The following is a 26501-nucleotide window of genomic DNA, read 5'->3' on the forward strand; positions in this document are numbered from 1 at the left end:
TTTAATACCTATGAATTAGAATGTGCTTCTTGTTGATATATATGAATACAATATTCAGGAAAGGAGTTTATTTGGAAAGTTTATTTGCTTTCCCTGCAGTAGAAGCTGGCATTGAGCTGCACCATCCATTTCCCCTGCTCTGTTCTCCTGGCAGAGTTTATTGGAGTGAGGGATGCTCAGCTCCATACAAAATACTAGAGTGCAGGATCTCAAAGCAAACTCTGTTGACCACAGTTCAGCTGTGGTGAGGTATCCTCTGCCCCAGACCTGTTCACAAGTGACTGCCCACCTGTCAGGGACCAGCTGCCTGCAATCACAGAACTGCTTAGTGGCACCCAGCAGACAGAACACCTGCAGCAAAAAGACACGTGGGGCAAAAACAGTGGAGCCCTTTAAGGGGCTGGCTATGAAGTGAGCCATGACTGGCAAAGCATTATTCGTCCTGAGAGAGCAAACTAGTTTTGTACAAACTGCTCTCTAACCTGGGAGGCCGTGACAGGCAATGGCCAATATCAGAGGCTTCACAGGGAGGTGGAGGTGTTCTGCAGCATCAGCATCAGCTTCCCCACAGGAGCATTGCTTCCTAGCTCTCCATCTGGAACTGTTGGTGCCCAGCCAGCAGAGAGAAGAAGAGTAACCAGACAGGCCACACAGGCTGTGACCGTGGCCCTGGAGGAGCACTGGTACCCTGCCAACCACTGGCTTCATCCCTGCTGCTAGACCTGCCAAGGGTATGAGGGGGGTAACAGCACGTGTCAAGTGAACAGGAGTGCAGATAGATGCTCCTGTTTGGGAGCAATGCTGCACATCAGCAAGGTGATAGTTTAAAGAAGAGAGTACCCTCTCACACCAAGGTACAGTGAGGCCAGGGGAGAGTTCAGCTTCCATTGAGCAGATTGGTAACTCGTTGAGGTACTTCCACCTTTCATATGTATACAGAAAAAGTGTAGAAGTGAGAGACCTCCTACCAGTAGCTTAAGGAAGGACAAAATTTCAAGTTGATAGGATTGTTCACATTTTCTGTAGCTGTTTCTGTGGATGAAAGGTTAGCCCAATAGGTCTTTGTGTGGTGATGGAAAACCAGCTCTATCCGCTCATCCAGAGAAGAGGCTGGTCTTGCTGTGTGTCTGCAGCAATTTCTTCCTTTGTGGTGTGTGGTTTCTACAAGGCAGGTTGCAATAGATAACCCATGACATGAGAAGTCTCAACATGAGATCAAAAGTCTTAAGCATTCTACAGGTTTGACACAGTAAGGTTGAATTGCCTAAGATCCCCATGCCATACTTCATGGTGTCTCTTGACTTAGGCATCACTCATTTCACAGGCTTTTCTGAATGCCTGCAGCTTGTTAATTGGAGGTGGTCAGGTCAAAGCCATGAGAATTTAAGAGGTGAGAATCTGAATTAGCATTTCCATGGGCAATGAGAGGGTGAAGCTTTCCCACGCAGTGCCATGCCTTTGCTGAAGTTCTTCCCAAACAAGCAGCTTGCAGCTGCTGTAACTCTGCTTGTTTTGCCATGCCCCAGACATTACTACTTATTGCCATTTTCAGGCATTACTACTGTCTGTGAGCAGCAGCCCTTGGCATTAAAGGTGAGTGTTCCCAGTGACATTAGATAAGCACTAAGCCTCTGCAAGCCCAGATCAAAGGAGAATTGGAGGATATGACTGGGAAATGGGGTGTGAAGTTAGGAGTGGGGGAGGCATGGTCAGACTTGGCTGGGAACATCTAGAACAGATTGCTTTTAGGGACTGGAGGTGCCAGGAGAAACAGACCATATGTGATGTCTCTGCACTTTGTGCATATGCAAGAATCTATGCTTGGAAAAGTTCTGCAACTGAGTTCCCATGCTCTCTGGGATGCTCTGAACAGGAATTTAACTATATGCTATTTGGATGTGCTTTTCTAACTAACTTTCATCTGGATACTTACTGTCTGCAAACACATATTGCAAATTGAGCCCTCCTCAGTCCAAAGAGCATGTCTTTCTAACTAAAGAGTTCCTCTCTCTTATATGTGCTATTTACTCTGTACATCATCTTGCTGGCTGGTTGCAGGGCAAATGGAAGTGATACCATGTTCACTGCTTCTACACTTGTCATGACATGGGGAAGGCGGGCTTGAGCCTCAGCTGGTGTGTGGGTTTAAAGAAATAGAAACCATCAAGTTTCACACTGCTCTGTAGTGGTGTAATTGATGTGTTTGTGTGTGTTGTGGGGTTATCCACGTGATGCAATAATTTGCAGAGACATAGGATAAATCTCAGACCCGTGTGATAAACTGCATTTGTCACGCCTGACTGTGAAGAGCTTCAAATGTGAGCAGGCATCCACTGGAGAGGAAAGGGTGGTGGCTCCCTTATTTATAGCTTCACTCAGTTTTGAGGAAACAGATATTGGAAGTCCCACCTCTGTGGTTTTAGTCATTTCTCTAATGTGTCTTGTCATGTTCCTGTCCCTCCAAGGACTGCTAGATGTCCAGTACTTTGGGTGGCTGACTTTGCAAGCTCAATGGTACAAGAAAAGGGTGGATTACAGTCAACACTGAACAGATGCAGCTCTTCCTGTTCACAGTTTAGTTTTTGGGTTGGGTTGTTGTTTTGAGTTTTATGGGAGGTTTTTTTTTTGTTTTGTTTTGTTTTGTTGGTTTGCTTTGGTTTTTTTTTCTTTTTTTTTTTTTTAATGTCAGGGATGATTTCTGTCCTAAGTACTCTGCTAACTGTATGATGAACAAAACCCACAGAAACATCTACATATGATTTTTCCAAAATCAGTGAGGGTTGCCAGACTGACTGATCTTTTGAAAGTGCAAGATAGCTATTGAATAGAAAATGTGCTGGGTTTGTAGCATTTGTGTAGGCATGGTTTGTCACAAAGCTTTAACAGGTAAAAATTGGAATAGTTCCCTTCAGGACTTGAGCAGTATGAGTGGGATCTGTGACAGAATACGTTCCCCTCACCTCACTTATCACATTTGGGAAGACCCAAAAGTTCCCTTGTTTCTTAACAGGAATAAAAAAGTTGATATAGACATGAGATAAGGAGATCATTCCTACCATAGTTTCATGTGATTGGAATGTAGTTTTGTCCTCCCATTTGGAAAGGGACCATAACTTTGTTCTTATACCAGAAAGGGAGGTATCATACTGCTGTCCAGTGGGTAGACTTGCTTCTGAGACTGTCTGACACTCACACTGTGGTTGCTGCAGAAGATTCTGTGGGCCTGGGTTCATGGCAACCCATTTGTAACTGGTGAAGGGGTTTGACTTTGTTCTCAGGGGATGGGTAGCCCAAAGGTGCCTTGGCTTCCTAGGTTGGATGGGATGAATATGATCCTCAAGCTGAGGTTCTGAACACATGGAGGAAGCAGCATGAGCTGGCTGGAGCTAGGAACAGAGACCCAAACCTGGAAAAATTAACTTTTTTCTGCATTCTGTTGTAAAAGAAGGCATGGTGAGAGCCATCTAAAATGTGGTGGTTTTCCCCCTGCTTTTACAAGAGCAGGAGAATTGCAGTCCCCATTTCATTTTCCCTTACTTTAATCTCCATCTTAGTCTCTTCTTTTTTTCCATTGGTTACAGCTCAGCTGAAGGTATTTGCTTATAATGTGCAAATGGTGCCTCTGCTCTGGCTGACCCATCTGAGCTGTCACTTTCCACAAGAACCTCTCCCACTCCACATCAAAGGGTTGGTGGTTGGTGGTGTTCTCCACCTGCACATGAAGGCCTTTCTTATGCATTCTGGCAGGCAAAGAGGTTTTCTTTATGGCTCTCTCCTGCTCCTGGTTCATTTCTAGCTCTGTCTTCTGTGACTGTTGTAGTGTGCACTGCACAGTACTGATTGCTTCACCAACAGGTTTTACCATATTAGTAGAGGAAAAAAAATCCTACAGGCACCAAGAAATGGCATAAATTGACAGTGCCTTACTGTTCTTCTTTAATTCAGTAACAACAAAGTGAATTAGCTGCTTGACTGTCCTGCATCCTAGACTGCAACTGTGTTGATTTTCCACAGAAATGGACCTTGGATAAGAGGCCAAGGCAAGGGCAGGGTGCCCTTTGCGCTGTGGTTGAGGTTTGATAATTGGATATATTTTTATTTATCTGCTGCTCCCATGTGCTGTATGCATGTTAGCTCTACTCAAGGATTGCTGGACTTTCTTCTTAGAGCAGATGTTGTAGAATCTCCTTTTGCAACCAGAGGTACGGTTTGGAAGGCACATAAAGGCTTATGTATTTGCTTCTCACTCTCCACGGTATCTTGTTTTTTTGAATCTCAGCATGCCTTTATTTAAATAATGTTATAGCATCACAGAGTATACAGATATGCAGGAAGAGTGCTAGCCTGGAAATATAGATGGCAGAGACTGAAAGGGACCTGGCATATTAACAAACCAAGCAGGCAGATCACTTTCACAACTAAATGTAAAGAGAAGCCCAGGGAAGACTTCCTGGTGGTTACCTATACTGGTCTCCTGTTGAGGAGAAAGGTTGATGGGAGGGGGAAAAGCACCAAGGTCCATGCATAGTAAGAAGAAGAAGAAGAAAAAATAGAAAGTGTCTCTAGGATGGAAAGACAGCTAAACATTGACAAGGTCAGGGCAGGACAGAGAGGGCTGAACACCATAGGTGATGCAGCCAGAAAGGACAACGCCTCTGAGCTCCAAGTTCCTGAAGAAAGTGCAGACAGCTGGCAGGAGGCTGGGAAGTTCTCTCCTTTCTGTTGCCACTGCATGGAAGAGGGAGGGGAAAATCTCTAGGTTTGCTTCTTCATACCCTGAGGGGGAGAGAGAGGGAAATGATTCCTGTGACTGCAGAGCAGTGGTTCCCTTCTGAAAGAGGAAACATCTACTTGTGTCATACTGCGGGCCAGCTTCCGAGGGCATTTGCTGCAGTACAGAACCAGAACAACTTGAACTGACTTCATGGCAGTTTTTGTTATTAGTGAATCAGGGATTGAAGCAGTGCCACCATGTCAAGAAACTGGTGGTAAGGGAAGAATTTGTGAGGGAGAAAACCTCTCACCACAGCATAAAAACAGAACATTTAACTAAACTCTCTTTCCTTGCTCCCTGCCCCCTTTGCTTCTTGCCAGCTCTTGACTGGACTTTTGAGAAGAAAAATAAATTATACTTTGCTTCCCTTCATGCATACCTTCTCCTTGTCTGTGCCTTATGCATTCTCAAACACAAAAATTTTTGTGACTCCGTTCCTTCTGCTTTTGTAATGTACAGTCACCGCTTGTGTGGCTCCCTCGTGCTTGAGGCAGGATATGGGCAGGAAATAATAGCACAAGATTCAAACTGGAAAAATGCAGACCTATTATCTGGGGGAAAATAAATTCAAAGTTAGCTATTCAGAGGGTGTGAGCCTTTGGAACTTGCAAGAGAAATAAAGCTGGAAGCAACTTAACAGGAACAGAAGAGAGAGAGCCGGAGAAGAGCTTACAATGTGATAGCACAGAAGAACACAGATCATGTCATTTAGAGCTCTTCAGATGTTGATGTCCCTCCAACATTCACAGATCTCACAGCCATATTTCACCCCCAGATATGCCCTACCAGTGGTAATGACAGTGAAAGCTAAAGGTTTTAATTTCTGAGAAATTTTGCTTAAATCCTACAACAAGGGATCTCTCTCTAGCGTAGTCACAAATGGTGCTGTGGGACCAAGGAATTGCCTGGATGGTCTGTGATACTTTCATACCAGTCACAGTCAGAGTTGTCATGTCCCTGTGCAGCTGTGTACTGGGAATATGGGGGAGGAAATGAGCTAGCAAGAGAAAGGGAGCACTCACCACATTGCCAGGCTCTGAGGGCGATTAGAAAGCACATAGTAGCAAAAGCCTGGGCTTTTGGATTTCAAGTGCACTTATTAAGGATGATGTTTTGTGAGTGTGAACAAAATTCAGCAAAACATCTCAAGGTCACAAAATGATTGCTTGTATTTGATAGATGTCACAAAGTGATTGCTTGGATTTGATGGGTGTGTCTGAACACCTCCATCCCTATGAGATATGTGACAAAAAGTGTGAATTAGTGAATTGAAGCAAAGGACATGATACAGGTAAACAGTACTCACAGGTGAAGAATAAAGACTTTTGGAGGTGAACTGAAAAAATGCAGAGTTTGAACCTTGGACTGAAGCTTAAGTGTTGCCCTAGAGCTGTAGGTACTGCCTTGATGAGAAAAAATGTTACATCTCCTGTGATATGCAAGAGAATGGGTCTACTTTATAGTACTCATCTAGGACTAGAGGGTCAAACTGAGCTAAATGAGGCACAGGATGAAAAACCTGCAACAACAGTTTTGTGGTGGCCAGGTTTGGTACGAATGCTGAGTTTTTTGGGTGAAGTGAAGCACAGAGTAACAAGAGACACCATCATCTTCATCAGTTCCAGAACAGGGCAAAAGTCTCCTGAGGGCAGGGTCTGATCCTGCCCACAGTGCTGCTGTGAGTGTGTTGGGGCAGGCAGTGTGCAGGCAGCTGACAGGGCACTCCGGTGTCCTATTTCTGTTATTGTAGCTAAAGAGGCACCGACACGTGTCAGGAACTTCTGTGTGGTACTTGTGTTACATCTCTTATAGCTGGTGATACTCCTTAAAATGAAAGTGTTTTCTGTGATGGTGGGGAAAGAGACCCTTCTGAGTCATGGACCACTTGCAGGACAGCTATTCCTGCCAGATCACCACCAACTCCATCTGGCTGGCTGCAGAACCCTTTTGTCTATAGGAGAAGTGCTCAGGGTGGAGGAGAAGGGAGGTATGGATGTCCTTTGAAGTCTCCAAATGTTACAGCAAGGATGGACTCATCATGTGTAAGGAGGAGTAGTGTGGCAGGGCAGACCAGCTCTGATCAGGCAACGAACGTCTATGAGCTGCACAGCTCTGGAGGTTCCTTGTGCTGCCTCCTATCCTCTTGTTCCAGTCCAGTGCTGTCACCTTCATGGCTCCATCCATGCAGAGGTCATCTCCGTGCCATGGGACAAAGAGTGGGGCATGGTGAAGTGTAGTATGGTAAGTTAAGAGAGATCTCTGCATGCCACAGCTACCAAAATAAGTGATTGCAGAGTGAAAGCAGGATGGAAACAGCAATGACAAATGGAAGCTGCAAAGTCTTTGGTAGCTGATGTGCATCTCCATCTCTCAGAGGGGTTTTATTGCTGTCTCTGCTGTCCCCTTTTGGGGGAGCAGGATATGTGGCTGTGTTGGAGACATGAATCCCAGCCTTTCTCTTTGCTGGAAAGCAGTCCTGCCCAGTAGTCACACAAGTGGCCACTGACGGTTCTCCTCTGCACTCTGTGCCAGCAGCAGCTGATGCTGCTTGCCAGTGTGGATCACTGGGTATGCCCTGTGTCCCTCCCAAAATGCCTGGAGAGGGTTGCTAAGCTGAGAGGCTCTGAGCCAGAGATCTGTGGGGGTTTTTCTTCCCAGGAGAGCAGTCTCTGAAGGCAGGCTGTTGCTCAGCCCGTGGCTTGCTGGGTACCATGCATACTGAGTTCTTAATACAAGAAAGGCCAGCTTGTCACTGTAATTTAAAAATCCTTTTGCCATCTAGGGAAATGTCAGCAGGCAGAAACGGGTAATGGGAGAGCTTGACCCTGACACAAAGAAGCCTCTGTTTTTTGCCTGTTCTAGCTGTCAGTGGTGTTAGGTTGCTCAATGCTGCAAGGAAAAGCAGCTCTGGAAATTCTCTGCCTTCCATGAAGCCTGAAGCCTTGTAAAGTGAAGTGCCTCTGCCTGAATAAACACCTGTCACGGGAAGAGCTGGGATGCTGAAGCACAGCAGGGTGAGAACTGGCAGTAGGCCCAAACTGGGAGTTGAGGAGAATCCTCTGGCAAAGCTGACACCTTGTTTTTGATTGCTTGCTTTCCACCTTCAGGTGTAATCGATACCCAGGTGCTGGAGTGACTAAACTTGCCCGCTGCTGCTGCTGGTTCAGCAACTGCACACGGCAGTGTGGAGGAATAGAGGGAGGGGATGGGTGTGAGAGAAATTCCTGTCTTGAGAACCACAGAGGCATTCTCATGCCTGGGATACTTTCCTATTTGCTTTCCCCCAAGGTGGCCCCTCTCACCTTGGAGACAGTGTGGCACCTGAAACCGTGGGGCACATGACCATGAGGTTTTTGGCAGCTGCAGAATCAGGAGCAGAAGGCACATTCTGCAGTTTGGAATCCTGACTGGGGGATTCTGAGGGGCTGAGGTATTTCAGAAGAGGATATCAGGGCCACATCCTGGCTGAGCCTGTGGTTTGGCAGAGGAGAGTGGGGGTGTGCTGTGCTCACACTTGGCCCACTGATCTGTTTCTAAGCCATCCTGCTCTTGGTAGATGGAGGCGAGGAGTTGCAGTGGAATGGTGCAGATCCTCCACTGGTGTGAATAGCCTCAAGCTTCCTTGTGCAGTAACCCTGGTTTTCCTATGCAGCCCTCAGATGTCCTGAAACTCAGTGACACAGACACCAGCAAGCATCTGGGTTCAGTTTCTTGCATCCCCGGATTTTTTTGATTTACAGTCCATGCCATTAAAGCAACTAGGTCTAGTTATCACAGAGTGGCCTCACATACCTGCTGTCTGAGCACCCTGCATCTGTAAGGGCTGGTGCCAGGCTCTCGTTTGCACTGCACCAGTCTCAGAGGCAGGCCCTGGCTGTGGAGAGCTCTGTAAATGGGATCATAAGTAAGAAAACAAGCGCCAACCTGAGCACTTCAAATGGTCAGTCTCGACAAAGAGCTCATCAGAAGGACCTCACAGGGCTCTGTGGTAGCACTAGTGTTATTCAACACACTTGTAATGGTCTGGACAGGAACATGAGCAGCGAGTTTACTTGAATCCCACAGTTATCCCAGAGAGGCAACATAAAGCTGGCTGCAAAGGGTTGCAGAAAATCTGGCAGTGAGTGCCTAGGCTCTCCCTGGTAGATGAAATTCAGTGGTGGCAAGTGCAAGGGAATCCCACTAGGAAGAAAACAGTCTGGCTGTACAGATATATTGAATGTCTCTAAGTCAGCTTCTACCAGCAGAGAAAAAAATTCTTGGATTCATTGCAGACAGGCTGCTGAAAACAGTCTCTCAGGGCTCTGTTGAGGTCAAAAAACCAAAAAGAAATGTTAGGAATGAGTACAGAAGAAACAAAGAACATGATTATGCTTCTGTGTACTTCATGGTCTGCTGAAAGTCTGAAAGTTGTGAGTGCTTCTGGTTAGTACACTGAAGAGCATAAAGAAACACTAGTAAGAGAAGAGAAGACATCAACAATGATCAGAAGTAGGAGAAGTTTCTGGGTAAACACAGATTGCTAATCTCGAAGAAGAGATGCCTGAAAGGGAATCACAAATGGTATGGACAATGTCAACAAAGAACTAACATTCATGCAGTTCCATATCACAAAAACTAATGGCACCTGATAAACTGGTTAGGCAACAGGTTTAAAATAAACAAGCTATGGACTTTTCCACGTAGGCATCAAGGAATAATGGAACTCTGCCACAGACTGTCGGTGGAAGACGATCCATGAAGGGGTTGGGCACATCTGTGCAGCGTATTTCCTTTGGAGAGTGTCAAATGCAGCAGCACAGATGTTACTTCTGCATCAGAAGTGTCCTAAACCACAGGCTGATGGGAGCTGAGAAGGCAGACTGGGATACACAGTTTGTATTGCCTCTGTTTCTTATACTTCTTTCCTAAGTGAGGTGACTGCAAGAGAAAAGATGCTGCTTCTTCAGTCTGGGCTGGCACAGGTCATCTTACATTTCTAGTAAAGCTATTTTGGTTTTTTTTTTTTCTACAGTAATTTCCATATTATTATCTGACCACTGGTGACATATTGCAGAAGTGGAAAGTGAAATGATGAGCTGGAAAAGAGAACAAACTTCCAGATGAGGAGCTGACATGTCTTAAGGACATTCCTATGTTTTTTGCACTGGTGTGCTAGGACATGCCATAATCCAGAAATAGGGACTTTTGAGTGAAAGTAAGCAAAGATTGTGGTAATGATCTTAAAATGAGGAGAACATTGTTTTCCCTATTAGCTTTACTTCCCTCAGATTTCCTTAGTAGATTTCCTTAGACATTTAGAAGATAAAAGAGACTTAGTCTTCCCTTGCAGTAGATGTGCTCTGGCTGTCTGATCCAAACAGTTACACCTGTCCAAGCAGGAAATACCAAATTTTGTATCAGCAATTAAATTTGGATTCTGTGTATTTGCAGTTGGGAGTAGTACATTTGCAGAAATAACCGAGAGTAAAATTTGTCCCCAGGGATATTGGCCTTTCCAGCTTGCACAGATTCATTGCTTGGAGACAAATTTCAATTAAGGAGAATAATTTTGCATGAATTAGCTGGGAGAAGGCATAAGCTGTCCATAGACAATCTTTGCAGAAGAAAAGATAACTAGATACAAGTCCAGGACTGTGGGGTACTGGTAAGAGAAGCATCTTGTTTGTGGCTTAGCACAGTTTCACCCAGAAGCTGTCTCAGACACAGCCTCCCTGGAGGTGTTTCACAGTTTATGATCCTGTCACAGCTCTGGGGAAGGAACCAATATTCTCTCTGCAAACAATTATGTTTTGGTTTATTTAGCCTTTTCCATTTCAAACGCCTCGATTGCTGATGCCTGCCATATTGTTTAAAGACCAATCCCTCCTCAGAGAATACAGCTTTTAGGATGATACACATCCTGAACTATTTCAACTGTGGTCCTGCTTTTTTTTCCTATCCTGTTCTGCCCAGTTTCTGACTCCACCTTCTCTGCTGCCCAGCCTCCTCAGTAGACAATGTTTTTCCATTTAATTTTATGAGACTAATGAAAGGCATTTTGATCCCCTCCCTCTGGACTGGAGAAGAAAAGCCCACATCTGGAGGCTATTCACAGCTGGAAGATCTCTTCTGACCTTCCTTGCTTTGAAATCCAATCCATGTAGCCTTCTGTCTAAATACTCTGTTGCAGACATGGCAGAAAGAGGCTTTGTGAGGGGAGTCTGTGAAGAAGCCAGTGACTCTGACATCCTTTTACAAATGACAGACTTCAAGACTTTCTTCACTACAAGGGAATTTTTGTTTGGGTTTAGGGGTTTCCTTGTTTCCAGGTCTCCAAATACAGATTTTGGAAACAATTAGAAAAGGGAGCTTTATTCTTCTGGGGTGTTAACTGTACCAGCAACAGTTAAAATGAGTTGTCTGAAACATTGCATAGGTTCCAACATCCACAACTGACTTTGTCCAAGTGGTCCAACCAGTGGCCTGTGAGCTGCATTTCGTCTGTAGGACAGTTCATCCAGGCTTCTGGAGACTTCCACCACTGAAGAATGAACTTCCTGTTTCTTGAATCCTCCTCGCCTCCTTAGAGTCAGTTGCTGTAATCTGACCCCTGCTAGCCAGGAAGTTGGATAATTTGTAATTCAATTTGAAATACCTCAGAACAGACACTTACTTGTTATCGCTGGGTTTGCTTAGCCTGTGTAGGCTTTCTTCTGTGACTGCATGGTGGAGGTGCTTTACAATGCTGACAGCCACGCTCATCATTGTTGTAAATGCCCCTGCCATGACTAATAGGACAAAGATCATTGAACTGGTGGTCTGGAATTTAAGACCTGGCACGGAGGAGGGCAAAGGTGTGTCCTTTCCTAAAAGTAATTTAAAAAAAAAAGTGAGGGGGGTGTCCTATTTGTTCCCCAATGGGAGTCTGTCTGTTTGTACATTTTGAGAATGGCCAGCAGCTCTCTGTGCCTTTCCTGTGGGAGTTCATTTGTTTTCACCAATAGCCTCAGGTGTTTGACCCTGCATTGGATCTCTGGGACCTGAATGGGTCCAACTACCTGAACTTCTGGCACCACACCAAGGTACTGCTTGCTTCCTTGCCTGGAAACATCTGCCTTGATGCTCCTTCTTGTATTGTAAATCTGAACAGACTAGAGAGGCTGTATTCTTCTATGTTAGTATAATTTGGGAACCATTTGTGGCTGGTTGTTGAATTTTTACTCTTAAGGTAAGTGAGCCCTATTCTGAAAAGAATAGATGTATTGTGTATGTACATGCACTCAAGAGCTGGAAGAATATATTATAATAGATCTGTCTCAATTTTCTAGTCCTCAGTCCCAGAGAGACTAAAGGCATCCATTCACCTTTTGATAAGTTAACTATTGCAGCATGTGATTTATGCTGCTCTGTTTCACGTCATACCACTACAAGCACTGTTCAGCTTGTGTGTCATAGCTCAGAGGATAGCAATAAACCACTGAACAAGAGTGGCTTAAACCATGACAGATTTTATAGGTACTTGTCTGACTCAATTTATCTTTCCAGGCTGCCCCACAAATATAATGTAATTTAATGGTCTGCACATATCTGGGCCATATTCAGCCTATGTGCTGCCTCAGTTTGACTCACATATTGTGACTGTTTCCCTGGTAAGCCTGCTGAAGGAACAAGGGGTTAATAGCTCTGGGGAATAAGTGACTGGTTTTTTTCTTTTCTCAATCTTGAATTGTTCTTTTAGTGAGACAGAGCACGTGGAATAGACATTTTGGGGAATATGGCTGCTTGTGCCTAGAGCTAGTGTCTCTATATCCTCTTAGAGCCAGGTGAATACCTTTGCAGCACTGGAATTAAATTTGCACTGGCATGAGAGGCAAGCACAATGCTCATTAATCTTACTGACAACTTATTCTAACGGTCTGAGGAAGCAAACCAAACCATATTATTACTAATGATTATTACTGTTATCTGCTCTATGGCAATGCTGAGAAGCCAGGCCCCAGCGTGCCAGATGCTGCTCAGAAATGTAATCATCACCACTGCCCTTGGAAATCCAGGTGATGTTGAAAGGCAGTAGTCATCACTAGCATGGCTATCACAGAGATCTGTGTCCCTATTTCAGAGTGCAATCATTGGCCTGAAAGAAAACCATTTTATTTTCATTATTCTCTTCAGTTTTGGTACTTTGGGGAGTATTTCTAGACATGTGACGCTGACCTTCGTACCGTGGTTATTCTGTTTCTGGTGATCAATGCTGTCATCAGGAGCAGCAAGACCTGCTTCTGGAGGTAACCAGTCCTGTCCCACTGACTCTGTAGCCTCTTTGCCTGCTGTGGCAGCTGGACATGGTCATTGCAGCTCCCACAGACTGCTCTGGGATTGTGATTCCTTAATAATTCTGAAAATCTGAGTCTTGCTCCCAGCATTGCAAGTGTTGTGCTTCCTTTTGACAGGGTGGTGAACCAAGGCAGGGCAGGGCTGGTCAGGCAGTTCTGCTGAAGAACTGAGTTTGCATACACAGTGATGAAGCTTTGTCTTGGAAGGACAGAGGCACATGGAATATGCTGCTAAAGGGATAAGATCCAGAAGAAAGTAACTGGTGTAATGGAAAGAAAGGAAACTTTTAGTCGATTATCAGGACTGACTTTTGTTGGTGTGTGGAGTAGCTTCCCAAGGGAAACCCAGTCATGGAAGCCTATTGGTTCTGATCTCCAGTGCTGGACTGGACACAACAGGACATACTGCAGGCCAGGAAATTCACTTGCTTTGTCTGGTATTAGGACTATGGGTGTAATCCTGCACCACAAAAAACCAATGTGAGTGTTGCCAGTGACCTCAGGGAAGTGTTGCCAGTGAGCTTCCTTCTATCCAGTAACCCAGTGCTGATTTTCCATCTCTCCTCTGCACTCTAAGGTGTTTCTTATCAGTGCAGCTGTGTCATGGGTATATCCAAACTCCTTCCATTCAGTTCTACTGCTTGCTCTCTTCAGGCAGCTGTTAAGGAATGGTTCTGAGAGTTTCAGATGCACAGAGCATTAGAAGAAGAAAGCTATATATACTTCTCACCTGCAGGGATGGGAGGGAACACATCCCTGTTGTGCATGAGGCTTGCTAGACTGTGTTTATTTCACAGAATCACGGAATGGTTAAAGTTGGAGAAGACCTCTAAGATCACCAGGTCCAACTCTCCCGCTAGCACCACCACCACCATGTTCACCACTAAATCATGTCCTCAAGTGCTGTTGATTAACTGAAACTCACCCTGGCCTCTGATGTGGCAGAGACAGGGAAAGGCAAAAGCAAAGGAATTGATGCCTTTCTACTGGGTTTGGTCTTACTTCCCTTCATTTGCAGGTGACTATTTTTGCTCTTTTGTGCAAATAACTGGTCCCAGTGGACATCTGTCTGTTGCCAGGTGCACCCCAGCACAGCTGTCCTCCTAATTCTTCCCAGTGCTCCCAAATGCTAAGGTGTGTTAGGAGTGGGGTACACAGGGCAGTGGTGAGAAGGGTGGAGGCAAATAACTGTGGTTTTAAAAGTAAATAATTTATGCAACAATAACCTCTCCACCCAGGTAATCACCTCGAACAAACATTCTGCATGTCAAAGGTGTTTCTGGAGATAAGGGTTAGCACAATGAGACTCCTGCTTTCCTGGCTTTATCAAGTGCTCAGAACTTAATGCCACCTTGCTCTCTGCTGAAGGCAAAGTTGCCCCTTTAAGTGCCCCAGCAGAGGTTACCAGTCAGGGGCAAAACTTCAGGGGGAAGTCTTTGCAGTGACAATAAGGACAGTAAGCTTCCAGTATGCTAAGTGTGTATTTTCCAAGAGGGCTGAACATAGCCCCTAAAACTTTGCCTATAATTCAGTTAGTGAAGTATTTGCCTTGGGGAGAAAATTGACAGATATGGAGAAAAATACATTCTGATGGCTGGGAAATTAGGCTCACAGCTGCAAATTGTACTTGTGCTTGCAAAGCAGGCTGAGGTGTTTTTCTTTTCTTTTTCTTCTTTATTACTAATACAAATATTGGTTGATGGAGATAATTTCTGTCTCCTGGGCTACCTGACCATGGAGAGCTCAACAAAAGGAGCCCTGGAGTTTGCTGCTGCAGGTTCAAGACTCAGCCTTGTGACCTTCCCGTGGTACATTGGCAGGCCATTACCATGTTGTGATGGTTGCCTAGCAAGGCAGTGACACTTGTGCTGAGGCGCAGTGACAGCTGTGTCACACCTGCGGGCTGCTGAGCCTGAAACTCCGTAGTATTTGTTTTGCAACGGCACAAAGCTTGCATCAGTGTATCCCTGAGTCAATGGGAGCTGGTGTAGTGACAGGGTGACACTGTCTACGTGCTCCCCTAACCTGTAGCACCCTGCAGTGCCTCCCTGCCTTGGCGTGACCAGCGGCCCCACGAACAGAAGTGACAGGGCCCTGCTGCAGTCACAGAGGCAAAGAGACTGAGCAGGAGCTATTTTTGTGTTGGGATGGAATGAACAGGACCATGGCATGTAAGAGTCAGTGGGTGTGATGCAGAAATGTTCTTGTGGAGGCGGGGTTAGAGGGAAATAACCAACAGCACTCCTGCTGCATGGCTGGAAAGCGTGTCAGTGGTTAGACCTCAGAAAGTACCTGCCAGGGGAGATCCTCTTACTGCAAATTCTTCTAGAGGGGTTCCCATGGATGTCATCTTCTATTATCTCCTGAACTCATTTATCAGGAAAATTTAATTTCTGCTGTATTTGTGTATCACATAAATGACAGGGAGGAGGACGACAACAGTAAGGTCAGCTCAAACTGCACAGTTGGATCTCTTCAGCGCATTTAAACAACTAAATGCTATGGATACCTTCTTATAGCAAAGTGTGTGTTGGGATGAGACAGGGAGATTGGAGAAAGTATCCTGTCTCACAGTGCCACTATAGAGGATATGGGAATCAAAATAAGTAGTCTCCAGGCTAAAAACCTCAACAGATTAGGAAAGACATTGCTCTGAAATGTATGAGGGGAGTAGTGAGTGGGACAACATTTTCATTTTTTCAGTCTCACTAACTTCTATGTCCAAGCTGAGCAGTGGAAGTATAACTTGGCACCCTCTAAAGTCTGATCCCCTGAGAGCTCATATCAGGGACAAGATTAGTGTATTCTTCAGTTGGCACAAATCTGTAGGATCCCTAGCCCTGGGGATGAGGTACACAGGTGAGGGCAGGAGGACTTGTGCCTTGTGCTGTGCTCCTAAGAGGAAGGCAAGCTGGGAAGGGCCTGCAGTTCAGGCCTGGCTGGTGAGATCATGCTGGAGTACTGGCTTCTGTTTTCCTGTTTGAAGTTCTCAAAGGATGCTAAAAACTGGAAAGGACTCAAAATGTAGTTTATGTAAAAGAAAGTTAGAAATTGACTTAATCGAAGTCCACAAATATTTCACTTGAGAGATAGATTTCTAATAGTAAACAGTGCTGCAAGAAAAGGTCTTGTTGAAATCTAGGTTACACCTACACTGGTAAATAAAGTGATCCAGGGTTGGTGCTCTGAACCTGAGGGCAAGTGGCACAGCATTCATTTGAATAAAACTTCTTCTTCCCCAAAGAAGGCAGCCTTGCCCCTTAAATAATCTGTTAGGAACGGTGCCCTGAGCCATGCTGCCAGAGTCAGCCCTGCTGTTAGGAGAGAACCCTCCTGCTGTTCGGAGAGCCCTGGCTGCCACACGCCAGAACTTGCCACAAAGCATGAGAACAACATGGGAAGTTGCCTGTCAGGGCTTGTGCATGCGTTGAGCTGCTTGGGTTGCCAATAGAGAAGTCACCTCACTGGCTGGCAGCGAAGAGCATCTAGAAATAGGGTGTGCACTCCAAACTGAGAGGTTGGTTAGCTACTGCGACAGTTTAGGGGTAGTAAATTCCTTGTCAATTGAAGTTTTTCAGCCCAGCTTGGGTGTTACCTTAAAAAGACAGAGATTTAAGAGAAACCATGGCCACAATGTGGGCAGGAAAAACCCCAAGGGTGAATGGTGTGCACAGGGTCAGAACAGGTATCTGCTGTGTCCAGCTAATGCCCCTGTGTCTCTGAAAGGTGTGACCACTACAGGGAAAGCCTCTGTGAGAACCTCCAAAGGATTGTGAAGAGACTCAGTCTCCTTCATCGCTGCTAGGAGCCCTAAGCTCTGTGGGAAGCCCTTGATTAAATCTGCCTCTGGGATAGGAGATTGAAGTGGCACTCCCTGCATTCCCTGCTGCTCTCTTCTGTGGGAAGTCTGAGCACCCACACATAACCCAGTAGCTTAGAGAGGCCCTGGGCTCAGAAAAAGAGAGAGAAGCTTTTTGGGGGTGGACATAGACATCCCAAGGCATGGCTATTTTCCAAGCAGTGGTGGAATAATCTGGCTAAGATCCTGCAGACATCAGGTCACTTTCCCTGCCTGTACATTTTGGTTATGAGCTAGTGAGCTGGGTGTCTGAGTCAGGGCACCAGTGCATGCCTGGGAAGGTGGAGAAGGAATAGTACAGGCATCTTCCCATTAGGAAATACAGTAAACAAAGCCAGATTGGATGTATGGCTCCTCTGACACCCCTGCCTACGCCTTCCTGAATACGTCCCCAAGGCAGCAATTGGTGCTGTCTGGGACAACCTGTACCTTACCAGATTTGATCTGCGACCCACAGGTTTTTTCTTTAGCAACAATGAAAAGACATCAGTAGCTCTTCTGTTCTAGAGGATCTCAAAGCTTCTTGAGGACCTCAGAAGAGCTTTTGAAACAACAGTCTCTAGATCTTCAGTGCAGAGTTTAAGCCAGCTGTAAAAATGGCTAAGAAGGTCTGTGGGGAAGTTCACTATAGATTTTAATTTTCATTTAATAATTAAAAAATGCTTTTTAATCTATGAAGAGAGGGGAACAGCAGATCTGCTCCAACAAAGCCATGAAGCACACATTTAAGGTCTGTAACAGACTGTGGGTGGAGAGAAACACCAGTAAGCTCAGGAATGGTTTCATTTGGAATTGTAGCAATATTGTACTTCCCATGTCACCTTTGTACCAAACCTGGAGCAGGATGATTGCAGAGGGAGCTGTTTTCCTGGTCTGCTGTGTTAGCCCTAGAGGTGTTCCAAGGCTGGAATTATAAATGTGCTACAGTAGGATTGACTCAACTCTCCTAGGGCTGATTGGGAAATGCTCAATAACGTTGGACTTCAGGTGTCCCTTAGCAGAGCCCAAGGGCATCCTCAGGATTGCAACACAGACAGATTTAGCAGCCCTGGTAAAGGGCCCTAGCACAGGCCAGTCCCTGCTTTGAAAGGGGTGTGGCTGACCTGGAACTGCATCCAGTCATGAACTGAAATGCTGGGGATGTTGAAAGTCGGGATTGCATGGGTCAAGCTGTGTGTGAGGCTTCATGACTGATGGGAGTAATTGAGGATATTTATTTTCCAGCACTGGATTGGAGTGAAAGACCAGGTCTTCAATCCTTTGTTTTAATCCAACGCTCTGAAATCTGAGTTCAAACCAAAGCAAAACAGAAAATTCTTATTTTAAAGACAAGGAGAGTGCGAGAGAAGCCCCTAATCAAAATGTTCTGATAATTGAGAACTCTGCTGGTGAAAACTAATATTGGAGAGTCATGCAGAGAGCAGGAGCTAAACCTTCCCACTTCTTACCCAGAGCTGAGGACTGACCATGAGTGATGGCAGCCTGCTTAGGCAGTGCCACTGCTCCCTCAGAGCCACTCTCTTTACCGCTGACCCAGCCCCCAAATCTTCACCATGGTGTCCTCAGTGTATCTCACCCATGTTTCAGCCTGGTGGGAGCAGTCCCTCCGAGCTGTGTTCCCTCCTTTTCTCTCCAGCCAGTCTCCTAGTTTCATAGCCTATTCCAGGCTGAAGACTTCTTTTTTTTCTCCTTTGTGTCATCCAGGAAACACACCCACCTCTCTTGCTCCAGCCTCATATTCTGCCTCACTCAGAGATTCTGTAACTCATGAGAAGGAATTTCAAGCAATGCTAACTGTGGCAATTTTTTTAACCATGGAAATTAGAGATTGGAAAATCTTGCTAGCTCATCCAGTCCATTATTTTACATTCTAGCCTAGCCCAATTCCTGCAAGATTCTTGCCTGCAATACATTTTCCAGTGCATTATCCAGCCTGCATCTTTGCTTCCCATGAGAAGCTGTACCACAGAGGACTACTTTTCACTGTTTGGAAGAGGTTTCTGAAGCTTTCTTTCCATTCTGCCTGACCTAATTTCTTTAAGTTCTGCCTGTGGTAACATGCTAGCTGGGTTCTCCTGCCTTCATGCTTACCTCGTTCAGGTGATGGCAAATAATTCTTGTTCAGTCAAGCTGTTTAGCCACAATGCTTAATGCTTAGTTGTAAAGCTCAGCAATAATAGTCCTTGGCTACCTGGAAGAGACTAACATTGAGATTAGCATGTTAATGGGTGCACAGAGCACAGCAGACATTGCTGGTTGTGTTGCCTCTTTATTGTAAGAGTCACTTGACACACTCCATCACAAGGTCTGGCCTTGGCTGCCTTTGCCTTTGCCAGACTTGAAACCAACATCATCTAGCTCATGTCTGCTTCAGTAGTTTTATAGGGCTCTTTTTGGATTTGTTTTTAATTTCAATCATGACCACTTTGCTATTTCTTGAGAACAAGGCTGGCAGGGGAATACTCTGTTTTATCCACATTTTAAAAATCCTAATTACTTTTTCTTTAAAAAAAAAACCCTAACAAACCACATTTTGAGCTATGTTTTGCATTAAAATAAATCCCACTTTTTCTGTCAGAAACAGATCTTTTGTCATCTGTGACAAAGGCCCCTGCAAAGTTGGCTAAGTAATGGGTTTTTGAGATATTGCAGCTTGGGCCTGCTCAGAAAAAAATAATGGGGGCTAGGAAGGACTGTTGTTTATCTTTTTTTTTTTTTTTTTAACTGTGAGCCTGATGGAAAAATAGCACATGGGTTAAGACCCAGGTTATAATGTACTTGCACAAAGGCCCCTAGCAGTGAATGCAGGGTCACCTTGTTCTGGCCTCCCTTGGGCCAGGGTGCTGTCACTGTGCCTGGCCCTTCCTTTCCATGGCTGGGTCACCCTTGGGAACTGATGTCCTTGGCCCTTGCATGGAGCTGGGGTTACCTGGGCATGCAGAATCCTGGCTATGAGGAAACAGGGAGGTGTGGAGAGAGGAGGAGAGACAAAACAAAACAAAACAAAAACCTAACCCAAAGAAAGGCAATAAAAAAAAAAAAAAATACAGCAGAAGAGAGGCAGACGCCCAATTTCTCTGCTGGCTGTCTCCAAAATATTTGGTGTTTTTGTTTTTAACCACTGGGGCACTCCTTCCCCTCAGGACTTGTAGGGAAGCCTGGGTGCCCTGAAACTCCCCTGGCACAGCATACACGTGCTGCATCCACCCCATGCCCATGGCAGTGACACCATCTGATCCTGGCATCCCACTGGGCCTCCAAGGCACAGGGCCAGGGCCCCACATTGGTGTCACTGCTGCCCTGTCCTGACCTGCCTCCTCCCTGGTGCACAGGTGGCTTCAGCGTGCTGCCCACCACAGCGTGCAAGGCCATGGAGATTGGATTTGACAGCAGGACTGTCCGTGAAGCCACAGCTCCAAAATGCCATAAAGGAATGGAAAGGAATCCCAAATCCTCATCAAATCTGAGGAAGAAATGAGATGCCCTCAGTCCTGGATAATTATCAGGATATCCAGAAAGATAAAAGGCGCAATTGTAATATCTAGCATGATTGTTTTCAAAGCATCCACTGTAACAAAAGCCCTCTTCTCAGCCCTGTAAGGAAAGCTGGTCTCATTTTTCTCTTCAGACAGCATATTAGACGGTGACCTCTCTGATCTGTGCTTGCTAGCACCCTTGCTCTGTCAGTGAACCCAGCCTGAGAAACTCATTCGTGCCTTCTGGCCACCATGCTTACTGCATTACTTGCCATGCTGCCTCTTTATTCATTAATCCTTCCCCTCCCAGTTTTCTCTTCCTCCCCCTTTTTTTTTTTTTTCTTGTCAAAGCAAGGAGTTTTTAATAGCTAAAGAACGAAAACACCTCCCACGCCTTGCCTTAAAAAAGCTAACTCTCTGTCTTACTCACTCTTTTAGATTTGCAAACCTTTCCTGCTAGCTTAGATGTTTCGTTTGAGGCACTGGTTCCTCAAATACCAGCATGTGAGTAGAACCTTAATGAACTATGTAGCTCCAATGACCTTGAGAGGACAATCCATGTGAATAAATAAATCAGAAGTGGAATGGACACCATGGGATTTTGCAGAGATGGAAAAGGTTTCTGGTTTACATTGTGATTTGATTGGAAGAATAAGACATTACAAAGGACTGTATTCCAGGATGGAGTGGTATCTCCCTCGCAAAAGAATTTTAGCAGTAGGCTTGAAGTTTTTCAGGGTGCTAAGGTCATTGTGATGCAGATGGATTGATTAAATAATCTTTGAAGGCTTCCTCTAACTCTGCTTATTCTGATTCCCCATGGTGAAATGGGGAAAAAGATAAATTGAAGCAAAGAACAATTGCTTTAGCCTTCTCATTTCCATGAGTGAAACCAAAGTGCAGCGTGGTTTAACTGTATTGTTTCAAATGATTTTTTTTTCTTTAAAACATATTAAAAATATCCTTGACTCCAAGATCACCTTCATCTGTGTGAAGCACTCTCTGCACAGATTAATTTTAGGTCCTCAAATTTTTTCATTACCAAAACAGAATGTCTCCCACTGTCTTTGTGCTGATTCCAGTATCAACAAGGATCTCCTGTGCTGTAGATTTGCATCTGTAGGAATGACTCCAAGGACCCAACTTTATAGTGTGCTGAAATAAGACCTATTTTGAACTATGAATCCAGCCATGGCTATGTTGAGCTTAGCACAGTTTGGTCTGTTCCTGGACTTAGGTTTGTACCCTGCGTTGTGCTCCCTACTGCTGGAGTGAGATTCCTAGCAACACCCAATTAAAACAAGCACTGATTGTTTACTCCCCATCACTGCCACTGCTTTGACTGCAGTGTAAACGCACCACTAATGACTTGGCCGATGGGAGGGGAAAATGATGTGTCAGAGCCAAGTACAGAACTAGGAATTTGGGCCACCAGCCAGGTGGTTAGATCACAGTGTGTGCCTCTAATGAAACACATTGATTTGTGACTCTTACAATAACATTTTTAGGAAATCACTTCACTGGGTATTTATTTTTGTGTTGGAGCAGCCTGGTCAGGTTGGAAAACTAAAGCAGACACTGTTTACAGAGCAAGAGTAAAATTTTAGGAGTGAGATTAATTAATCATTGGAATAACTTTTCTAAGGATGTGATGGGTTCTCCATCATATTCTGCTGCACAGTCAATACCAGGTAGTTGTATAAAATATGTGCTATAGCTCTGGTAGGAGTTCTGTGTATCATTAGAGGTGATTATCCAAAGTTATTTGGGTTTTGTTACATGTGAGAGGAGACTATGTTGTTGCAATGGTTCCTCTTGATGATAAAAAGCCCCAGGAGTCTGTGGTAGTCATTGAGTCTGAGTGTTTGTGATTCTAAGTAGTAACAGACTGAGATCTTGTCAGTGGTAGATTTAAAAGTAGCAACAATTTTCATAGAGGGGACTACCAAATTACAAAGGCTCATTCTGCAGAAGTGGACGCCCTGCCAATCTAGTGGCTGATATACTGTGCTGTGATGATTTAGCGAGCTCAAAAAGAATTAAACCATCAATAAAATGACAGACTTGGTGCATTTCAAAGCGTCTGCTCAGATCTCATGAAATTTCTTGGCTACTACATGCTCAGTCAGACAGAAAGACATGGGGGCAAATCCATGATCACCTTGTAGTATTTCACTGGATGCCTCAGAAGAGCAGATGGGAATAGTGAGCAGTAGATAAGGTAAGCATTTGTCTGCTTGGAGTTTTGTACAGACCCTTTTCTGAACTGGCACCTCTTTAACATCCTTATAGATCTATGTGTAAATTTGAGGTTTGCTTGTCTGTTTACAGTTTATGGTTAGCTAAGTTACATAAATGCTATTTTTTTTCTGTGTGCTCCGGTGAACACATCCTAGAGTTTAAGTACTCTGTGAAAAGCAACCACCTAGCCTTATATATAATATATAGTCTTGTGTTTCCTATCCAGAAAATGAGACACCTAGAATCTCTAGTGAGTCCTCAAAGTCTTTGTTGATGCATCTGATTTTTTCTCCTTTTCATGTCTGCTTTCTGTGTGGTTTTTGAGTGTCTGACAACCATAAAGATTAGGAAAAAAATCCAGCCAACTAAGACTTGTTTTGAGAAAAAAAAAGAAGGGGAAAAAAAAGTAGTTAGGTCCAAACTGACTGACTGGTTTGTCCATCTTTAAGATGCATTTACTTAGTCCAGGTCAATCTTTGTTTATGCCACACTCTCAGTGTCTAGCAAGGTAAGCTGATCATCTTAGAAACAGAATTCACCTTTAAATGTGCTTAGACTAGAAAAAAATATGCCTGGTGAGGTCATTTTCAGAGCAAGAGTTAATGCATCATGCAAACAGCTAAATAAAGGTTACAATCTGAGTGGAATTATTCAGAGCTCAGGGAGAAATCTGGCATTTGCAGTCTGTCACTGGGTTTGAGAAGTCTGGCTCTCTCCATGTCACTGTCACTCGGGAGACATCCTGCTTTCTGCGCGGCAGTGAGGGAGGGGACTGCGGCTCCAAGTGATCTTCCTGTAAAAACGGCAAAATCAGGAGCGGTGGGAAGTGTCATGTGCGAGGAATGTGGGGAATGAGGGGTGAGTATGAACCTGTCTTTGTCCAGTTTTCACAGAGCGACTCCATGGGTCTAAATAGCCACCCTTCCTGCTCTCCCTTCCTCTCCAGGTCAGCTGAAGAGCCAATGTCAGGATGGCAAATGGTCCCTGATATCCCTGGAGCATCGCTGCATGGGGGGCTGTGGGGAGTCCTGTGCCTCCTGGGACCCACCAGTTAAACACTGCAAGTTTTGGGCCCTATCTGGCAAAGTCTCCTCGACCTTCTTTTCCACCAACATCCCTGGGAGTTGAATTTGTCACTTTAGGGCAGGATATACCCAAGCCAGGGATAGAGCCAGGATGAAAATGCATCACTCGTCAATGCCCAGGCTTCTTTAGAGTTGGCAATCTCCACAGTGATGCTGTGCGACAGTTTTGGGAGTTTTTGCATTTTGTTTCCTTGTTTTGTTTCTATAAGTCAGGCATTTGGCTGATTGCACAGGAAATCAACTGCTATGGGCATTCACTTCAATGGGCGAATTTTAAACGAGTCACCAGGGACTGGCTGCTGCTGAGTTCAAAGAGAAAGAGGCATCCAAAAACTCTAGCCAAGCTAAATGATGGTGGGAAATATCAGATACAAAAAGGAGAAAACTGAAGGCACAGCAGGGTGAAAGACAGATACAGTTGATTTTCCTGTCTATAATAGGTCAGATTGAGGTGAGGTTAATATAGAAAATTTAAAAAAAAACAACCAACCAACCAGCCAACCAAAATCCAAACCAAAACCAGATAAAATCCCCATAATTTTGCAAAGGGGAGTTTGTTGAACATCAGGAAACATGCTCTGGTGTTGGTGTTCTATGAGTTGGGTGCAATAATCTGGGGAAATTTAATGTGATACTTGACAAAATATTGTGAAAAGTGTTGGAAAGAATAGTTTCATGCAGGGTAGAAGGTGAGCGAAAGCCAAGCTCCTGCAATCATTCCTCTTTTTTTTCTTTTCCCAGTGATTTCAAGGGTTCCCATACTCAGATAATTCCAAGGGACAGATCCACGCCCCATTTCAGAGTCAAGGTAAAGAGTTTGTATTCATAAAAATGTTACCAAAAAAAAAAAAAAAAAAAAAAAAAAGAAGGGGACGGGGGGAGGAATTTCAAGGGAAGGAATAGCAGTCTAAACTTCTGTGTTGCTTTCCCCCAGCATACATGTGAGCAGCAGAGAGTCCCAAAAGAAGACTAGAGAAAGATTGCCATCTTCTGGAAGGATAAATATCTGCCATTATTCAGAATACTAAATCTGCTATAAGCATATTTTTTAAACCATAGCATATTTCTGATCAATTTCTCAACATGAATTCTTATTCATATTAAACCAATTCAGTTTAATTTCATCAATATATATGCCATGAACTCAGCTTTAGAAATGGACAAAGAATCTTGGGTTTTAATCATACTCTAACCAAGCTTAAAATTAGGAAGGTGTTAAGGATTATCAGTAGAGATGGACTTTATTTATTCTTGAGCTCGTAAACCAGGTTTTGTTTCTTTTTTTTTTTTTTTTAACTGAACATTTAGAAGTTAAATTTAAGGTGTCCAAATGGGATAGAATGCAAAACAGAAAGCAAAAAACCACTCTCCTTTTAAATGGCATCAGCTGTTGTTCTACCTACTCCAGTAAATTAAGTACATCTGTTTCAAACAGAACCTCTTTATTAATCAAAAACCTGCAGGCAGTCCATGGAGCACAGGGACATTCAGCATTGCTTTCAGTTAGTCCGTCTTAGAAACGCTTATCTACATTAGAGGAGTTTATGCAGCGACTGGGATTAAAATAACCCCAGAGCTACTGCCCATTCTGCTCAGGGCAGGGAGGGTCAGGAGCCCGGCATGGCACGGCCCATGTGCTGCCCGTGCACTCCTCCGTCTGCTGCCCGTGCTGTGTGGGGCTGTCACAGGCTGTGCTGTCACCCACAGCTATTCCTGCACTGCTCCAGCCTCTGCGCTCTGGGTTGGACACAGGGGATGACAATGGATGCACCACTGGTTTCCTCTGTCTTGGCAGAGCAGCATGCAGGGAATCTGCCTCGCTCCCTCCCAGTGGTGGAACGAGCTTCACCCGCAAGGCACTGGGCAAAGCGCTTGTGGGGAGGACAGGATGTGTCTTCCTTTGGGATGTTCCCCTCCCTGATGTTCTCCTCCCTTGCAGTGTGATTCAGTGCTGCTCTGCTCCACAGCTTCAAGTACCTTCTCGTGAGAGGTGGTGACATTCTTACTTTTCATGGGTTTGATACCACACAGGTATTTTGAGAACCTTTAAAGTTTCAGGACAAGAGCTCAGAGCTGACTTTGTGTCAATGTGAGTCTCTGTCTCTTCTTAGTAGGTTCGCAAATTCATCCAATGTGAACCAGCTGGGATTCCCAGTGACCTTCATATTTTGGTAAAAGCTGCCACTACAAGTGACACTGACAATCTACCTCATTGTCCTATGCTTTGACTATTGGTTTGACTTGCTGCTGTTTCAAACACCTCCTTTGTGGTAGTGATGCCATGGTGTCAGTCTGCCACTCAGCAGCTCTTCTGCTAAGGGGCTCCTTTTGGCATCGAAATTTCCAGAGCTGCATTAGTATCTCTTCAGGGACTGAAATCCTCAGTCCTCAGAGCAGATGCAGTTGCATAAACTTTCCTCTCCCCATTTACCTTATTCTGCCCTTTCTGCAACTCCTGGGTGTGGCCAGGAAGATATCCTAGGATGCTTTTGGTCTTTGCCATTACACTGAGACAGTGCACAGTGCAAGGGGTGACCTGATGCCAAGGGTGCTGGCAGTTTCCCAGCTAAGGTCACTCCTCCCCTGTAGCATTGGCCAAAGCTGCCATCTTCCTTCATACAAGGTCCCAAATAGCTACCATGTGGGGATGGCTGGAATCTTTCAGTGTTTTAAAGAAACTTTCTACTCAGTTAATACAGGTCACTCTTCTGCACTTAATCCCAACCCGCTGCACCAATCACTTCCCATATA

At 44.8% G+C, this 26501-nt stretch overlaps 1 protein-coding gene across 3 annotated transcripts in view; it reads left to right on the forward strand.

Annotated features, from left to right (window-relative positions):
* GSG1 (germ cell associated 1) overlaps positions 1–26501 on the forward strand; it is a 105596-nt gene that overhangs the window by 69065 nt on the left and 10030 nt on the right. For 2 of the 3 annotated variants that reach the window (XM_071423102.1, XM_071423101.1), the window contains one exon: positions 24492–24558. The gene's annotated coding sequence lies outside the window, so the exon portion shown is untranslated. Of the gene's footprint in view, positions 1–22252; positions 22646–23348; positions 23524–24491; positions 24559–26501 lie in introns of those variants that run through there. The other variant, XM_071423100.1, reaches the window with a different exon arrangement.

This window comes from Agelaius tricolor, unplaced genomic scaffold (genome assembly GCF_023055355.1).
Source record: "Agelaius tricolor isolate 1412-34295 unplaced genomic scaffold, bAgeTri1.0.p SCAF_3, whole genome shotgun sequence".
Lineage (NCBI taxonomy): Eukaryota > Metazoa > Chordata > Aves > Passeriformes > Icteridae > Agelaius > Agelaius tricolor.